The sequence below is a fragment of the Varanus komodoensis genome, unplaced genomic scaffold, assembly GCF_004798865.1.
Source record: "Varanus komodoensis strain SLA01 unplaced genomic scaffold, ASM479886v1 scaffold22, whole genome shotgun sequence".
Taxonomy (NCBI): Eukaryota; Metazoa; Chordata; class Lepidosauria; order Squamata; family Varanidae; genus Varanus; species Varanus komodoensis.
The window spans coordinates 14,461,453-14,473,781 of NW_025335606.1; the positions used below are offsets into that span (position 1 = coordinate 14,461,453).

The 12,329-nt window shown below is 43.8% G+C and overlaps 1 protein-coding gene across 7 annotated transcripts in view; it reads left to right on the plus strand.

The window, feature by feature from the left end:
- The window catches only part of RAI14 (retinoic acid induced 14), a 98,716-nt gene that overhangs the window by 65,558 nt on the left and 20,829 nt on the right, over positions 1-12,329 (plus strand). The window lies entirely within an intron of this gene.

Sequence of the window (12,329 nt, forward strand, 5' to 3'; positions counted from 1 at the left end):
AACGTGTGTTCTTTGTTACATGCAATTACGATCACATCTATTTTAGCCCAGAGCTAATTTTAGTTTCCAATAATAACAGGGAAGTCAACACTGCTGAATAGAGGGGGATCTCCAAGCTGGAAAACACTAAGTTGCAAATGATGCAAGAAAGTTGGCAAATTTCCTAAAAGCCATTGCTGGAATGTCAATGGGGTTAAGATTCATCTGTTATCAAGAGCAGATAATGAATGACAGGCCCGTACAGTCATTCATAAACTTACCTGCACAATCAGTCAGATGAAGGGTAGAGGCGGGCCTCCATCATTGCGCTGAAGCTCCCCATTATGTTCTCTCAATCACATACTGGAGTCTTGAAGTGGGGAGCCTGCCCAGCGCGTGTCTGCTGCCCTCGCAGTGTAGAACCAGGATTACAAATCATACGAGAAACCTGCAGACAAAGTGCAGGCTTCAGGCCTTTCATCCCAGCCTGGGGACAGCTGAAGAACGTGGTGGGGGTGCGACAGAGGAGTGGAGGCCTTTTCTGAGGTTTACTGGCAGCAAGAGCTTTAAGCTCTAAGATGCTGTGCTTTTGAAGGCTTGGGCCCTGCCCCTCCTCTCTTGCCCTCAGCTCTGCCCACCACTGGAATATGGCCCCTAAAGCCTTCTCCAAAGTTGGATTCAGTGCTCTAGCAGAAAGAGCTTCAATACTCTTGCCTGCCGTGTGTAGGATTCCTGTGAACAGGAGAGATAAACCTTGTTGGGAACAGCCATACCAGAAGCCATTCTGGGTAACATACATATATAAACAAGCTTTAATGGCCCTTCTGCACATTGTGAAATCAGATGGTTTGGACCTCTTTATTTACCCAGTATTTTAAAGTTTAAAATTTAATTATGTTTTTATCCTCAGTCATGGGTTATTATGATGTATTTATTGAGTGATTTATTATAAGCTGTCCAGAGACGTGCAGTAATTGGACGGGTTAGAAATACTCATGATGATGATGATGATGATGATGATGATGTTGATGGTAGGTCGGATGGTACAACTATGAAACCATATCACAGACTTTGGGGGGGGGGTCCTTTTTTTTTTAATGTAGTAAAATAGCATGTTGGAAATAGCAATTCAGTGTAGTTTTAAAGTAATTAACCCTCTTTATGACACGCAGGGTGCTTTTTAAGGAAGGAATATAATAAAAAACAGATTCCTGCTGCAGCCAGTCTGATTATAATAAGGTTCAGAATTTTACCATCTCCCTTCTGCATAAGGTGTGAATAATTTCTTAGGCCGAACTGATGCAGGGAGAAGAATGAGGTGGCACAATGGACTCTAAATGAAGGATAAACATTTTAATAGTCCCTTGGTTTACAAAATGCACATTCTCTCTAAAGGGAGGAAATGAGGACATTGAGGTGGGGGTCTGAGGTTTGTCCTTCTAGTTTTCTGCTTTGTTGCTGTGCTTGTGTGCCATCAAGTCATCGCCAGCTTATGGTGACCCTATAAACAAAAGTCTTCCAAAGTGCCTTGTCTGGGGCAGTCTTTCTTGGCTCTTACAAAGTTTTATGCTTGCAGGTCATTTTTTAACATAGATAGTTTGGAAAATTTATTCCCTATTTGCAGTCTTTTGTTATGCAGCCCAGTCTACAAGTCTCTGTTGTTCTGCTCTTGGTCACAGACAGCTTGTGGATCTGAATAGCTTTTATTAGTAGATTGGACACAAAACCACAGATCTGTGGGTCATAAACACTTCATGGTACATGGATGCTATGCTCTGGAGGTCTAAGAGAAGCGTTGAATTCTGCCAAACAGTGCAAGGCCTTTGATGTTTAATTTTAATGTTGTCCAGTCTTCTCTTATGCTGAAACAAAGGATAGATTTATTGATCCCATCACTGACTTTCTTCTTGATGTGCATGTGCTTACATAATTGGTGTGAAGGAACAAACAGATCAAAAGAGATCAATGGAGTATGTTATGTAACTGATTTGCTCAGAAGAAGCCAACATTTTTATTGAGATGAGATAGGTGTAACTTTGCCCCTTTTTCTAAAAACATTTCCTGGTGGTAAAAATGGACTTTATCTTTTGCACCACTAACCTTGATCCAATTGCCTGTTATGATCATTGACCCTGTGAATGAGGTAGAATAGGGAGACAAGAAGCACTGCCTCTTGTACACAGTATTTATTTCCTTTCATATAAGGACATTTTCTGTGCAGGTCTTCTTTTAATTTAAGCATTCACAGCGTTTTTATCCTGCTCTTCAGTCAAAAGGATTGCAGTGTAGCTTATAAAGAGCAATAATTAAACTAAAAATATTTAGAGCACTTGGTCTCCCCCCCCCTCTCTCTCTCACACACACACACACACACACACACACACACACATAGAGCGGGGGTTGGGAAGGATAAGTGACAAAAAGCACCCACAAGATGCTTGATTTAGTTGCCTAGATGGCTGGAAATAAACTGATTCTATAGCAGGTTTGCATTGGTTCTTTTAGCTTTCTGGGCTGGCCTGTTCCCATTTTCTCTTCTCTTTTGCAGTTTCCCTACTTTTGCACTCAAGATTAATCTGTTTCTTCTCCCATCCCTTCAGGGCAAGCTGTTTCCTCAGGAAGAGAGGAGGGGAGGGCCATTCCTGGGAGCTAAATGATGGCAGTTTGCCAAGTTGCATTTACTTCTCCTGAACATATAGCTCAAAGTAGTTGGTTCCTGGGCTACTTGGAATAGTTGGGGCAAGAACTATTAATATCCTTTGCATATTGGCAGTGTCCCTGGCCCAATTCAGATGCTACTGGTATGGCAGGGTTGCTGCCTTCCCATGGTTTGATTCCACACAAATATTGTCATTCCCTGTGGTTGAATCGCATCATGTGTTGGTGACATCAGATGATGGATTCACGCAGAGCATGAACCCTTTCCCTGTGGTTACACTAGCCTCTGGCAAGAACTCCCCAGACCTCACTGAACATGTAGAAGCTGGAGGCCTAAGTGTATGTTTTGAGTATTTAAGCATGCCCTAGAATCATCCAGATGCCAGCTTCTTCTGCCTCTTTCAAGCAAGCAGCAGGTAGATAATTTAGTGCATGTCTAGATATGCTGGAAGAGCTTCCATGACTTTTTGAAGAATTTATAGAGAGCTGCAGCTGGCTTCTATGGCTTTCTAAACAAATCCAGTATGTTGCCTGTAGGGATTTGTCTTCATATGACTCAGATCCCACTTATGCCACTGGAGAGAGAGGTGTTGGTGGTTTATGTGAGTTTAGAACAAGATACACCTTGGAAAGGCATGATAATTACTGTTGAATGTATGTGACATGCAAGTCTCCTACATATTTACCTATATTTTGTTGATATATGGCATTGTAAGGCAGGTAAGGTAAATTTGCAGGAGATGGATAGGGAGCAGGACTTCACTGTGCATGCTGTAAAATAAAAGGAGAATCTATAGCTTGGTGGTAGAACATGTACTTTGCTCCTGGAAGGTCCCAGATTCAATCTTCTGTATCTCCAGACTAGATTCTGTGTATCCAGCCTGGCTCAATATAAAAAAGCTTCCTGTGTTCCTGTGAACTTAATACTGGGTGGATGCAGTTAAATCCTGGTTTAAGAGAGAGGAAAGAAGGGAGACTTTTCAAAGGACTGAGTAGTTTGAGGAAGGACCACAGCTGCCTGGTAGAATGCATAGTTTGCACAGAGAGGGACCCCAGTAAAGCGTGTTATTTTTTCTCCATTTTAATTTGCAAGAACAGGAATTGAGTTGACATTTCTACTGACATTTTGGTCATGGTAGCCACTTCTTCTGCCCCATATGTTGATATTCAGGCAAGTACAGAGAGCCTTTCAGTGGCTGGGTTCACATGTTAAGGTGAGCAACCTTGTGAGTTTGCAATATTTTCCCTTGATGATCAGGCTTACAGTGATAACTCTCCTCCCTCACACCATCTCCTCCTCTCTCAGTTCTCCAGGCAGTATCCCAGGAAACACTGCAGGGAGAAATGACAGCCACGATCCTAGGTTGAGTCTGGCTTGCTGTGGCTGTCAAGCAGTCTCCGCTACTTCAGCCTTATGCCCTGAAGCACAGTAGAGAAGAAGCTGACCAGGCATCCTTGCCACCTGCCTGCTCCCGAGAAGACTGCTGCAGTAGGAAGCAAGGGTGCCTGATCCAAGTTGGGATATATTGTGAGCCTTAAATAAATAAATAAATAAGTAAGTAAGTAAGTAAATAAGTAAGTAAATAAATAAATAAATAAATAAATAAATAAATATCTCCTGCAAAATATATATGGGCAGCACTCCCCCAAACACTCATCTGAGAGAATTCCCACCTTTGTACATGTGGAGGCAGTGAAATCAGCTGCATGGCAGAGCCGCTCAACCGATTTGTCTGCTCACCCCACTTTCTCTCAATCACTTGTGAAAGAGGCGCCCCCAACCTGGTATTCTGGTATCCTCCCGTGCCTTTTTTGCAGGAGGCAGTGAAGAGAGGGCTGTGAGACTCGCCCCCCCCTTTCTTGCTCCTGCTTGTGAGGAGGTGTCCCCAAGCACAGACACCAGGCTCAGGACTCCCCTCTTGCAGAGGGAGTGAGAATGGGGGGGACCAGCAGGGAAATCAGGCATGTATTGCTGCTCCTTTCCACAGCACTGCCCACCTGATCACCTGCTCCTGCCCTAAAGAGCAGCACCTGTCATTGACACGTTCTGGCTTGCCACTTGGCAAGAGTGGCAGTTTCCGTTTCTGCCAAGTACTTCTCTGGTTGGGGCTTTCATGCCATGATGGGTTGTATTTTCTAGGTTCAGATGACAGAACAAGCCATTACGGTACAAAGAAACCTAAGAAGCAACCATGGTTCCTCTGTGATCTCTAAAGACCAAATGTACCGCAGCAGGGTTCAGACAGCAGGATAGGCCATCAGTGATACAAGCTACCGTGGCTTGTCGTGCCGTGCCAGCCGCCCTCTGTGTTCCATGTAACGCCCAACGAGGGAGGCTGTGCAGACTTGTCCCTGGGATGCCTAGTTGATGAACACACCAGCTCAGTCTTCCAAGTGAGAGATTTCCACCCTGCCAATTATCCAAGGCTAACCAAGGTCACTTTAGGAAAATTAGGGTTTTCGTTCTTACAATATATAATAATTGCTTGTTTTGTGCATGCCAGTATCTACTCAATGGCTGTCACATGGGGTGCTTCCAGATAAAACTTCTTTTGTGCAGTCGCATTGCTTCATTCATGGAATTTGTGGGGGAGGGGGCACCCTTGCGGTAGCTATCAAAAGCCACGTTTGGTTGAGATTCGTGCCAGTACCCTTGGGGTCGGTGACCTCTTGTAGCATGCAGGGCTTTGAGTGCAGCACGCTGGACTACATCATACAAAGAAAAATTGGCGCCACTCTGCAAAAGAACCCTTAACAACCACTGCTAAGAAAGAGAAGTGAAATTGGAACAGGCTACTGCTCACTGTAGAGCAAGATTACACTTCTGGAATGCCAGACGCATATGGGAGCAAATTACCTGCCCTGAGCTTCAAAACAAATCTAATTTCTTGCAAGAGCCTTTGTCCCTTTGTATGTTGTGCCTAAATGATGTGCAGAGACCAGGAAGCTCCAGGTAAAGAGCTATCTTCCCCTCCTTCCTCCTGCAGTCTCAGAAGAAAGGTTCTGGCTACTTCTTAATGTCTTTTCTTCCTCCCTAAAGACAGACTGGGGTGATGGTGATCAGATATCACATTAGGTATCCATGAGGCAGGCTACTTGCAGGAACTTGTACTTATGGATCTCTGCCCAAAATTTCAAACTTAGTCAAACTTTATAACATCTGTAGTAGTGAATGACTATTGCAGTTAGAACTAAACTCCAAAATGCATCACTTTACTTCTCCCTTCAAGCTCAAATCAAGCTCACTTGATGGTGCAAAGATAATGACATCAGAACCTGGATTCTTGTTCAAATGAAGGCCAGTCGGTGCTAATCTAGTAAAATGATTTTGCAATAGTAAAAACTGCTTGGAGGAGGAAGTCAAGTCCTCATGTAAGGCAAGTTAAGACAAGAAGTTTGTGTCCTAATTGTGTCAGAACGATTGTTAAAAAAAAAACCACACAAACTTTGAACAATTGACTTTATTAAAGTTATATTAAACATGAAGCTGACAAATTTGTTACAGTCTTTCTGTACACTAAAGTTGACAGCTGATATACAAGTTGTCAAACAGTTAAGGAATCTTTCTCAGCACCAAAAATTAAATGGCATTCCATCTCCTGAACATCCGCTTTCTTCATCTTGAAGGGTCTCTGGAGCAATCAACACACTATAGTTAAATTCATGCTTTTTTACATGCATGTTGGGAGGCTGTGGCTGCAAAATGCTCCCGTGTTCTGCAGAACAGCCTAGCCCAAGCTGCCACCCTCCAAGCGTGTTGAATTACAATTCCCATCATTTCCCGCAAGCATAGTAATTGGCAATGCTGGCTGGAGAAAATAGGAGCTGTAGACCATAATCAGAAGGCACCTGTTTGGGCAAAGTTGCTATAGACAAGTTGTGCGTTTACTTTTAGAATAAATGTGTTCAAAGCAGCAAGTAAAGTGGACATACGGAAGTAGCAGCCAGGAGTCTTAATACGGCCTTGGAGGTCATCTTGTCTGAGTTCAGGGATCCTGATTCATGCAGCTTACACTTTTTCCCATGCAAGTTAAGGCACATTTCAAGGATATTTCAGTCCTCCCAACACAAACAGAAGCTGCCTTTTTACTGTTGATGTGGACTCATTTTCCTGTGCCCTGGTTTACACTGGTTTCACTGGTCATTGGAGACCTACTTAACTTTCGGGAGCTGGGTGGACATGGTCTTTCCCCAGGGTGTTGCTCTCATGCGAAGGATGGGATAGGAATAGCCAACTTCTCTAGCCCTGCTAGATGAGCCCCGTGTTTTAAAATTTTAGTAGCAGATTTGGAGTTAAAGTGGCTGTCTTAGATGGGAAATCAGTCATACTGAGGGTCCTTGAGCCTTCCCAAATTTCCTTTCAAGCTCCTTCTGCCTTTCAATTACTATATATTATTCCTTTAATTCAAACAGGGAGAATGCACATTTTGGAATTCATTGTTTTGGAAAGAGTGCATATGAAAGTGCACTTCCCCCCATAAACAAAAATGCATACTTTTAGGAATTGTGTGTATATTTTGAACACAAGTTTGAGAACAAGTGAGTTTTCCAGGAAAAAAAAGTGCTTGTGCCCATGTTCTCATTCAGAAGTGCAAACCAGGCAAATTTGTGTAAAAATCAAAGCAAAATATGCAGCCCCATTATTGCCATATCTGAAAGGGCTGCTCGTACACCAGCACCATCAACTGGACATCTTGGATAATGCAACTTCCAAGCACCTGTAAAAGCAGCAGAATATGAAGAAACATATGCCTGCTTTTTCCTTTTTTGAATTGGGGACTGCAAATGATGAAGCTAGAAGCCACCACACCCATCCAGGATGAGGCCCAGCCAAAAACTTTGCTCAGATTCATTTCAGATAATGTGCTTGCCATGAAAGAGTTGATTTTGGAGTTGTGGAAATCCCTGTGCCCTAAGGAAGATGGAGCTGCCTTACTTACCCTGCTCTTTCCAGATGTGTTGGAAATGACCATGCAGGCTAGTGATTGGAGTTGTAGTCCAATGCGTTTCAACAGTTCTAGGTTGGGGAAAGCTGAACTGGAGCAGAGGATTGGTTCTCTTTTAGTTAATGGTGTCTGCTTCTATTTAATGATGATGTATCAGTGTCTATCCTTCCAACTTGTTCTCATGGAGGTAGTTGCGTTAAATAGGAAGCTTTCAGGATTGACTCAAGTAGTTTCTTGCTGTTCTTTCTGTAGATTAAAATAAATAAATTGCTGCAGCTATTGCATTTTATATTTTTCTGCTGCTTTAGAAGCTAGCTTGGAATAAGCCGACCTTAGGAACACTTCAACTCATCAAAGTTTTTAAAATATTTTGAAATTTCCAAGGTCATTTCCCCCTGCAGTAAGAATGAAGAGGCTAAATGTCAGGAAGAAGCTTCTCTTAAATGGTTTAAAAACCTGTTCAGTTGTATTACACTAAAACTGTGGTGAGACACAATACTAAGAAAAAACTGAGCTGCTTCCTTTCTCTCTCCTCTGGTGTGGCTGCAAAGAAGGGATTGGAAGCTTTGGCTTCCATTTTCATGTAAGTGAGATTTCTGCTTAAACTTGGAACAGTGACTAATCTTAATTATGTTTTATGGAAACAACCCAGGATTGATGCGAAGCTGGCTTGTTTCCCTAAACATAACTTACCTGACTTGGTGCCTTCCAGACATTTTGGACAACACCCCCAATATTCCTGACCAATGGCCATACTTCTGGGGATGGAAATCCAGTTCTTTGGAGGTACCAGTTTGGGAAAACTTCCCTAAATCAGAGTTAAGACTTTCCATAAATTGTCTGGGTTTGAACATAGTTGCATTTGGAGATTGTAACATTCCTTCACCTCTGGATTGATTGCATTTCTAATTTTGGATAACTGCAGTTCAGTGTTACTTCTGAATTCTAAAGAGCTCAGTTAATTTTTGAAACCAGGTAGCTATGTAAACCATGGTTTTAAATAGAAACATAGAAATAGAGCAAGTCAGAAGGGGTCTCCTGGGTCATCTAGTCTGACCCCCGGCTCCAGCCAGCTCCGCTCATAACATGCCCACCACGTGCATGTCCAGCCTATCTTTGCACACCCTCACCGATGGGGCCTCAGCCACCTCCCGTGGAAGCCCATTCCACACCCTCGGAATCCTAACTGTCAGGAAGTGCTTCCTGGTATCTAAATGGAACCTGGGTTCCCTGAGCTTTGCTCCATTGGAGCGTGTCCTGCCTTCCTCTGCAGGGGAGAACAGGTCTCTACCCATCTCCATGTGACATCCCCTCACATACCTGTATGTTGCCAACATATCCCCTCTGAGTCTCCTCTTCTCCAGGCTGAAGAGACCCAGTTCCCTCAGCCTCGCCTCATATGGCATCCCCTGCAAACTGGCCACCAACCTTGTGGCCCTACACTGCACTGACCCTGGCTATATCCTTACTGTAATGAGGGGCCTAAAACTGAGCACAGTACTCCAGTTGTGGGTGCACCAGAGTCGTATAGAGTGGTAGTAACACCTCTCTTGATCTAGAAGCCACATTTCTGGCTATGCAACCAAGGGTGGTGTTCGCCCTCTTGACCACCACATCACACTGCTGACTCATGTTTAGCCTGCAGTCAACCAGTACCCCGAGGTCCCTTTCACAAGTGCTGCTCTCCAGCCACTTGTCACCTAACCTGTACTTATGACACCTATTCCTACGCCCCAAGTGCAAGACCTTGCACTTATCCACATTGAACGCCATCCTGTTGTCTCCTGCCCACTTCCATAGTCTGTCCAGATCCTTTTGGATCTGGAGTACCTGCTCCTCAGTTGTGGCCACTGCTCCAGTTTTAGTGTCATCTGCGAATTTGATCAGCAGACTGTTCACCCCTTCTTCCATGTTGTTAATGAAAAGATTAAACAGGATCAGCCCCAGGACAGAGCCCTGGGGGACCCCGCTTGTTACTGGCCACCATCCCGATGATTCCCCGCTAATGGTTACCTTCTGCTTTCGGTCAGTCAACCATGCCCTAATCCACCGGACAGTGCTTTGGTGTATCCCAAAACTCCTCAGTTTCTCAACCAGGAAATGGGCTTGTTTGAAACACAACACAGTTAAAATTAACCACAGCTTGTTAGATATGGACAACACAACAAGATGCAGTTAATCAAAACATTTAAGTAAAAGTTTTTGAGTTCTTCATGGTTGTGCTGAAGGAGGGAGAAACCTACAAGCCTGAGACTTGCACAGTCTGTTTCTGTTTCAGAAAACCCTGGTTTATTGTAACAAACAAGTGCAACCAATGACAAAGTGCAGCTAGTTGAAAATAGAAGCATTTGTTCTCCTGCTTGTGGCCATACTGGAAAAAGAGGGGGAACAGGGAAAGCTCGTGAGCCCAAGGCTCATTCATTAATGCAGGATTTGTGCTCACAGAGGGATTTTGAAAGAATGTCATAGGCACTCCCACAAAATGGCTGCCAATGGGGGATTTGTTCATTCATAAAAAGGATGCATTGGGGAGAATGTCCAGTCAAAAAACATATATTTCCCAGAAGGCAAACTGGTAAGACTAACAAAAAAGTAACTTGTCCAAGAACCTAAGTACAAGACAGAACTGGGATCTGAACTCTAAAATACAATACCAGTTTTGTGAACCAAATACTTTGCTTTGTGGGATGACATGCTCCCACACAAAACATTAAAAAAACAACAACAAACCTCCTTTGATGACATTAAAATCGAGGAGTACTAAGTGACTTGATGGTGATACACTGGTTTCCATGGGCACCAATGGACCATTGGAGACCTGCATGTAACATTAAGCCATAGTTAAGCTGCAAAGTGGAAATAAATCAATCCTGGGACTTATTGTCCCCCCTGCAGTTCATTCCAGCTCTTACTAGCAGCATTTTCTTCTTCAGCTGGTCCTGGGTGAGGCATGCACTGTTGCCAAGTTCTGTGGCTTGTGCCAGATTGCAAATACTTTAAAAACTATTTTATTACTTCAAAATGCAATGCTTTGATGGATGTTCATTTTTATAGTTAATACTAAAACAACTTGTAGAACTTAAAATTTAAAAAGCTAAAGCTTTCCCCCACTCTAGCTCATTGTAGGCAGCACACTCCAAAAACACAGAGCCACCAAGCTCTGCATGGTACCCCCTTCAGCTCAGAGCCAAGGGTGAGCAGCTGGCTTGCCCACTGCTGTGGCCAGCTGTGTTTGCCTCTCCCTGGCCATTCCTTCATTCTTTCTTGCCACATTTCCTCGCATAAGAGATACTTGCCCATGGGCCCCATACTAATCTCTGTGTGTTAATCCTTGGAAAATTAGAAAACTTCCAAAATTAACAGTAGTTGTAGTTGTCGTAGGGGCCCCAGGACACTGCTTTGCCCGGGGCCCATAATGCTGTTAAGACGGCCCTGTGAGTGGGTGCTTGCCAGTGCTGGCTTTTCCACACCTGCAAGGCAATGCTTTTTGCTGTGGTCAGTGAAGGACAAACCTCCATGTGCAAAGTGTTCCAAAGAGACGTCTTTTAAATTCAGCCCATCTGCTGAAATGGCTAGAGCCGTGTTTTCAACATGGCCTGGACTCCAACTCGAACGTGCTTGGCTGAGATGGAAGCGGCAGCAGGAAAGGAATCTTCGAGCGTGGAACAAGGGAGACACTCTGTTGAAAGGCCACAGGAGTGTAAAACAGGTCTGGGGCCACAAGCATCTGAAGATGGGAGGAGGCCTTGATAGATGGCTGAATGGGATTGAAGGAGTGATAAGCAACTCGAATAAATATCTGTGGGGCTGCTCTCAGCTTATCTCCTCTGCTGGGAAAGGCCTAACTGTGCCACATCCTTATTTCTGCAATCTTGTCCACTGGGAAGCTATAAATCATTGAGCTGTTGGCAAGTGAATTGCGCTTCTCTGAGGACTGGACTTATACACTAGGAAAGGAGCGGGCGGCAATCTTGTGTTTTCATTCAGAACTAGCCTCTCCATGACTTGCAAGAGTTCAGAATGTACTTCCAGCAAGGTTGTTGCAAATACTTAAGTTGAAGCTAAACCCGAAGTGAAGCTGCTGAGCTTGCAGCTCTGAAAGGCCATCTGTGGTTTGGAAGTCAGTAATTATTGCTTTGAAACCACTCTCCTGAAGATGCTCTATTCTGCCCAGCAAAGTGATGGCTGTGGTAGAACCTCCTGCAGGCTTCTTCACAACTAAAGTGGGCATGTGGAACCTTATGCCAGTGGGCCAGTTGTGGCCCACTTGGGTTTCCACTTTGTCCTCCCAGAATTCCCCAGAGAGCCATGTCCTTTCCTGCAGCCTCCCATTCTAAATGGCTGAAATGCCTCTCCTCAAATTTAGTGACTGGCTGTAAGAACTTTAAGTTAAAATATGATGGAATATTTTATTTTATTTTCGACTCAAGTCCTTTTTCCTTTGTCTCCACCCACCACTGGAATGAGGCCCTTGATAGCTTCTTTGAAACTGAATTTGATCCTCAGGGTGAAAGAGGTTTGATACTCCTGAACTAAACTGTATCTTCAGGAAACTGTCGGATGAAAGAAGTCCTCTGACTATAGATTTCTTGTGTGCTTTATGTTTTCCTCTGCTCCAGGCAAACTTGCATTATGGAAAAATTATTGGGGGATGGAGAATCTGGTGTTTTTATGCAGCTTTCATTTGAAAAATGTTTCTGTTTGGCTCTAAATGCAAATCAAACTATTATAGTGAAGTGAGTTACA